Genomic DNA, 7232 nt, shown 5'->3' with positions numbered 1-7232 from the left:
AAAAAATGAAATCATCCAAATGTTCTCATATTATATTAGAACCAGCATAAGATAAATGCCCTTAGCCTTTCCTTAGCTGGTTTAGATAGGGCAAAGTCATTTATGGGATCCTCAAGAGGCTCAGTGGTAAAGAATCTGCCTGCCAATGCAGGAGATGCAGGAGACATGGGTTTGATCCCTGGGCTGGGAGGATCCCCTGGAGGAGGAAATGGAAACCTACTCCACTATTCTTGCCTAGGAAAACCTATGGACAGAGGAGCCTGGCAGGCTACAGACCAGGGAGGGTCACAAAGAGTTGGAGACAACTGAGTGATTGAGCATGCAAGTAAAGTCACTCATGGCCCTAAGAAGGAAAGGGGCTGATAGGGAATTTCTTTCTTCATGCACTTTCAGAGAAAATTGTGTTCTGAGCAGCCAAAATAAAGACAATTGAACTCAATAATATTTGTCTTTCACCTTCTCGCAAATGCACATTTACCCCAGTTGGAGAGAGATACTTGGAAAATAATGATTTACAGAATTTGGTGTATTGCTGGAGGTGCTTTCAATCAGCTATGTATCATATAGATGGGCAGTATCAAACTGTAAGTGCCTCTCCTTTCTGTTCACTCTCAGTTTCTGTATGTTCCTTTTTTAAGTTTATTTGTTTGTTTTTGATTGTTCTTGGTCTTTGGTGCTGCTCGCAGGCTTTTCTCTAGTTGTAGTGAGTGGGGGCTACCTTCTCGTTGTGGTGCACGTGCTTCTCGTCGCAGTGGCTTCTGTTATTGCAGAGCATGGGCTTCTCTAGGAGAGCCTGCTCCAAAGATGTGGCGCAAGGGCTTAGTTACCCCATAGCATATGGGATCTTCCTGGACAGGGATTAAACCCATATCCCCTGAATTGGCAGGCAGATTCTTAACGACTGGACCACCAGGGAAGTCCTGTGTGTTCTTTAAAAGAGTGGCTATTTATCCCTGTATTTGCTTCTTGCATTTTGCTCTCTCCTCTGTCTGTGTCTTATCCCCTATGCTCTTATTCCTGCCCCCTCTCCACAGATTTTCTTTAACATTGTATGTGGATAAATCACACATACACATGTGCATACTATGAATCTGTACAATCTAGAGTACAACTTGGTTTTTATTAGAACCTTTTCTAAGAGATGAATCCTAATGATATTCCCACCATCACGTAATTAGTAGATTTGGGCTGGAAGCATGGTGGCTCTTAGGTCAAGGAGTAAATAGCCAGTGATTACAGAATACAGTAAAGAAAGGCTGGAGGAACAGTTTATCAATAGCTATAACAAATCATAGAGTTCCTGTTAATAGTTTATACAACTGGAATTATCTCAATACATGATTTGAGGTTTTCAGTCTTTATGGTGTTCTTTCTGATACTAAAGCAAAGTTTACCTAAGAGACAATGCCTTATTTTACAATCTCTTGGTACTAGTACATTTTGAGCCCACAAGCCCTATTTCAAGTGAATGTTTACATATAATGTCTATCATCACTGTCTTTATATATATAGCAGCATCTCGTGTTCATAGATATTGTGGTTTTAAAGATTTGTCCTCTCATCTGTTTAATTTTCTTGCCCTAGTTAAAGAGGAGGACTCATACTTACAAAGGACTATTTGCGTTTTTTTTTTTTTTTTTTTTGCTTGCAGCTTGAATTAGCCCATTGTCTCACCAAATAGTTATAACCAGTTCCTATTGATAGCAAGAGATGCTTTATAGTTAAAGATTTTTTTACCTATTAAAAGAGGTTTCTGGATATCAGGCCTTAAAATCCTATCTCCATTTCTTCTTGAAGGGAAAATCAGAAAGAAAGCATTTTGAAATTATGCCTTGCACATAATAGGAATTCAATCAATATTGAGTTCTTCAGTTTTCAAAGCAATATTTTGATTCAAATTGTACTGGAGGGATAAACACAAATGGCATTTGTGTTTATTGTGTGCTCAGTGATGGAAAAATGATGTTTGCACAATACCCAACAAAGCATCACATGCACCAAAATAAATTTCAGATAAAATAAAAATATACAAATAAAACCACAAAATTACTAGAAGAAAGGAGAGAATTAAAAAGGATAATATTGGAGTGAGAGAAGTCCTTGCAAAATATGAGACAAAACCCAGAAGTCATAATGCTGCTGCTGCTGCTGCTAAGTTGCGTCAGTCGTGTCCAACTTTGTGCGACCCCATAGACGGAAGCCCACCAGGCTCCTCTGTCCCTGGGATTCTCCAGGCAAGAACACTGGAGTGGGTTGCCATTTCCTTCTCCAATGCATGAAAGTGAAAAGTGAAAGTGAAGTCACTCAGTCATGTCTGACTCTTAGCAGCCCCATGGACTAAAGCCTAGCAGGCTCCTCTGTCCATGGGATTTTCCAGGCAAGAGTACTGGAGTGGGGTGCCATCGCCTCATTCAAAACTTCATTATAATAAACATAAAACAAATTTCTATGTGGCAAAAATCATCATAATCAAAGTAAAAAGAGAGATGAAACATTGGAAGTTTCTATAATTAATATCATAAACAAGTTGCCAATTTCTATAATATATAAAGACCTGCTACAAATCAATATACAAAAGTTTAATAACCTAATGAAAAACAAGCAAGTAGTTCATCATTTCAGTTCAGTTTAGTTCAGTCACTCAGTCGTGTCCGACTCTTTGTGACCCCATGAATTGCAGGCACGCCAGGCCTCCCTGCTAAGTCGCTTCAGTTGTGTCCGACCCTGTGCGGACAGGCTTCGCCGTCCCTGGGATTCTCAAGGCAAGAACACTGGAGTGGGTCCATCACCAACTCCCGGAGTTCACTCAGACTCACGTCCATCGAGTCAGTGATGCCATCCAGCCATCTCATCCTCTGTCGTCCCCTTCTCCTCCTGCCCCCAATCCCTCCCAGCATCAGAGTCTTTTCCAATGAGTCAATTCTTCGCATGAGGTGGCCAAAGTACTGGAATTTCAGCTTTAGCATCATTCCTTCCAAAGAAATCCCAGGGCTGATCTCCTTCAGAATGGACTGGTTGGATCTCCTTGCAGTCCAAGGGACTCTCAAGAGTCTTCTCCAACACCACGGTTCAAAAGCATCAATTCTTTGGCACTCAGCTTTCTTCACAGTCCAACTCTCACATCCATACATGACCACTGGAAAAACCATAGCCTTGACTAGATGGACCTTTGTTGGCAAAGTAATGTCTCTGCTTTTCAATATGCTATCTAGGTTGGTCATAACTTTTTTTCCAAGAAGTAATTTCATGGCTGCAGTCACCATCTGCAGTGATTTTGGAGCCCCCAAAAATAAAGTTTGACACTGTTTCCACTGTTTCCCCATCTATTTCCCATGAAGTGATGGGACCAGATGCCATGATCTTCATTTTCTGAATGTTGAGCTTTAAGCCAACTTTTTCACTCTCCTCTTTCACCTTCATCAAAAGGCTTTTTAGTTCCTCTTCACTTTCTGCCATAAGGGTGGTGTCATCTGCATATCTGAGGTTATTCATATTTCTCCCAGCAGTCTTGATTCCAGCTTGTGCTTCTTCCAGCCCAGCGTTTCTCATGATGTACTCTGCATATAAGTTACATAAGCAGGGTGACAATATACAGCCTTGACATACTCCTTTTCCTATTTGGAACCAGTCTGTTGTTCCATGTCCAGTTCTAACTGTTGCTTCCTGACCTGCATATAGGTTTCTCAAGAGGCAGGTCAGGTGGTCTGGTATTCCCATCTCTTTCAGAATTTTCCACAGTTTCTTGTGATCCACACAGTCAAAGGCTTTGGCATAGTCAATAAAGCAGAAATAGATATTTTTCTAGAACTCTCTAGCTTTTTCGATGATCTAGCGGATGTTGGCAATTTGATCTCTGGTTCCTCTGCCTCTTCTAAAACCAGCTTGAACATCAGGAAGTTCACGGTTCATGTATTGCTGAAGCCTGGCTTGGAGAATTTTGACCATTACTTTACTAGCGTGTGAGATGAGTGCAATTGTGCGGTAGTTTGAGCATTCTTTGGCATTGCCTTTCTTTGGGATTGGAATGAAAACTGACCTTTTCCAGTCCTGTGGCCACTGCTGAGTTTTCCAAATCTGCCGACATATTGAGTACAGCCCTTTCACAGCATCATCTTTCAGGATTTGAAATAGCTCAACTGGAATTCCATCACCTCCACTAGCTTTGTTTGTAGTGATGCTTTCTAAGGCCCATTTGACTTTGCATTCCAGGATGTCTGGCTCCAGTGATCACACCATTGTGATTATCTGGGTCGTGAAGATCTTTTTTGTACAGTTCTTCTGTGTATTCTTGCCATCTCTTCTTAATATCTTCTGCTTCTGTTAGGTCCATATCATTTCTGTTCTTTATCAAGCCCATCTTTGCATGAAATGTTCCCTTGGTATCTCTAATTTTCTTGAAGAGATCTCTAGTCTTTCCCGTTCTGTTGTTTTCCTCTATTTCTTTGCATTGATCGCTGAGGAAGGCTTTCTTATCTCTTCTTGCTATTCTTTGGAACTCTGCATTCAGATGCTTATATCTTTCCTTTTCTCCTTTGCTTTTCACTTCTCTTCTTTTCACAGCTATTTGTAAGCCCTCCTCAGACAGCCATTTTGCTTTTTTGCATTTCTTTTCCATGGAGATGATCTTGATCCCTGTCTCCTGTACAATGTCACAAACCTCCGTCCATAGTTCATCAGGCACTCTAGGAAACACAATTTCACTGAAAGCAAGAGAAATGCAAATTAAATCCTCACTGTGACACCATTTTATATTTAATATATTGGCAAAACTCCCAAATTATTGACAAAATAATTTACTGGTGAAGATGTGGCAAAGCAAACTTTTTCAGATATTGCTGATGGGGGTAGAAACCAGCACCAAACTCCATGGGATGCAATTTTCCAGGATACATTAAAATTACATGTACATACCCTTTGGCCTAGCTAGTTCAGCTCTATAATTTATCCTACCGATATACCTGTACACACATGGAAGACAGCACATGTAAAACGCTATGCATTGCAGTTTTGTAATAGTAAAGGACTAGAAACTACCTAAATGTCTCTCAGGAGGAGACTAGTTAAATACATAATGGTTTATCTGACAACAGGATGTCATGAAGCTGTAGAAATGACTGATGACTCTCCTACATTGAAATTCCTCTGTATCCATTTCAGGAAAATAAAATAGATAGCAGGAGAAGTCCAGAAAACCCATAAATACCCATAAACACGATGTTAAAAAAAAGTGCAGAGCAGGGTATACAGCATGTTATTTGTGTAAAAATGGGGAGGGCTGTATATGCATACAGGTGTTTGCTTGTATGGGCTTCCCAGGGGGCGCTAGTGGTAAAGAACCCACCTGCCAGTGCAGGAGCCCTGAGAGACAAGGGTATGATCCCTGGGTCCAGAAAATCCCCAGGAGGAGGGCATGGCAACACACTCCAGTATTGTTGCCTGAAGAAGCCCACGGATAGAGGAGCCTGGAGGGCTACAGTCCATAGGGTCGCAAAGAGTTGGAGATGACTAAAGCGACTTAACACACGTGCACATTTGCTTGTATATGCATACAATAACTCTAGAAAGACACACAAAAACTGGAAAGCGTGGATTGCCATTGAATAAAGTTACTGGGTAGGTGGGAGACACAGAACAGAAGAATTTTCACTGTGTACCTTTTGTACTTCTAATAGTAATTCCATATTTTAAAAGTTAACTAATTGTTAAAAAAATCTCATACATAGGCATGTCCATAACTACACATACACACACGCACAGAACAAACTTCATTTGCTATCAGACTTCAGATCTAAAAAGATAAATAAATTCCCAGCATGCTAGCTTCTTGGCAAGGCTACTGGGCCTTGGGAATTTATGACACACATGCTATAATTAGGGTTAGGTGGGATTCATCAGCAAGCAGGATGGCCGAGTGGTTAAGGTGTTGGACTTAAGATCCAATGGGCTAGTGCCTTGTGGGTTCAAATCCCACTCTCAGTAGATTCAGTTTTGGGAACTCCCTGGTGGGTCCAGTGGCTAAGATGCCGCACTCCCAATGCAGGGGTCCTGGGTTCCATCCCTGGTCAAGAAATTAGATTCCACATGCCCCAACTAAGATCCCAAATGCCACAATGAAGATCCAGTGCAATCAAACAAATAAATATTTGGGCTTCCCAGGTGGTACTAGTGGTAAAGAACCCACCTGCCAATGCAGGAGATGTAAGAGACATGGGTTTGATCCCTGGGTTGAAAAGATCCCCTGGAGAAAGAAATGGCAACTCACTCTAGTATTCTTACCTGGAGAATCCCATGGACAGAGGAGCCTGGTGGGCTACAGTCCATGGGGTTGCAAAGAGTTGGACACGACTGAAGCGACTAGGCATGCGTGCATCAGCCAAACATGGCTATCTTCTGAACTCCTATCACTTTACCACACACACTTGTTGAATGAAAAAGTGAAAACTGAAGGACAAGCAATAGCTCAACAGCAATGAACTTTGTGAATGATCCCAACCACCAATACAGTAAAAATAAACACAGTTGTAATGCTCAGTAAGTCTGGAGACATGGTTTCCACTGCATAGCTGTGGGCTTGGTAAAGTAAGTCATTTGGACAGGGAGAGGTGGCTGTCACATTAGTGAATAGTGAGTGTGGACTGGATCATTTCCAATGCTCCTTCCAGTTGCACTTTTCCTTGAACTATCCCAACTGCAACACTCTTTACCAGAGTGTGTGACTAAGCTCTTCACTGTCACATGGTGTCTGGTCTCCATCTTCCCAAACCTGGGAAGACCTCAGAGTTAACGCTGCTGTCAGTCTTCTCCTCTTTGCCTTAAACACACAAAAGTCTTCCTTCCAAAAAACCTTTTGAGTCACTATTTTATTTAAGTCTCTCTTTCTCCCATTTCTCTCTTCCTTTTTTCCCCAAATTTTAAAATATGGGATTTATAACTGCTTCTCCCATGATTTAAATTTTGTTTGTGTGTCTGTTTATTAAGCCGAAATTGACATCACATTAAATTAACCATTTAGAGTATGCAATTTAGTGGCCTTTGGTTCATGCACAATGATGTCCAATTATCACCTCTATCTAGTTCTAAAATATTTTAATCACCCTCAAAGAAGACCTTGTACCCACTGAGCAGTCACTCCCTCCTCTCACCAGCCTCTGGCAACCATCTTCCATCTTTCTATGTCTATGGATTTAGCTATTCTGGATACTTCATCATAAATGGCATGTGACCTATGTAAC

At 41.2% G+C, this 7232-nt stretch overlaps 1 non-coding gene across 1 annotated transcript; it reads left to right on the top strand.

The window, feature by feature from the left end:
- The first annotated feature begins 5898 nt into the window (after positions 1-5898).
- Positions 5899-5979, top strand: TRNAL-UAA (transfer RNA leucine (anticodon UAA)). The gene has a single exon. It is a non-coding gene; the product is annotated as a tRNA-Leu (tRNA).
- Positions 5980-7232: the final 1253 nt, after the last annotated feature.

This window comes from Bos javanicus, chromosome 18 (assembly GCF_032452875.1).
Source record: "Bos javanicus breed banteng chromosome 18, ARS-OSU_banteng_1.0, whole genome shotgun sequence".
Classification (NCBI taxonomy): Eukaryota; Metazoa; Chordata; class Mammalia; order Artiodactyla; family Bovidae; genus Bos; species Bos javanicus.
The sequence above is the reverse complement of the archived record's forward strand: the minus strand, read 5'-3'. Positions and strand labels throughout refer to the sequence as shown.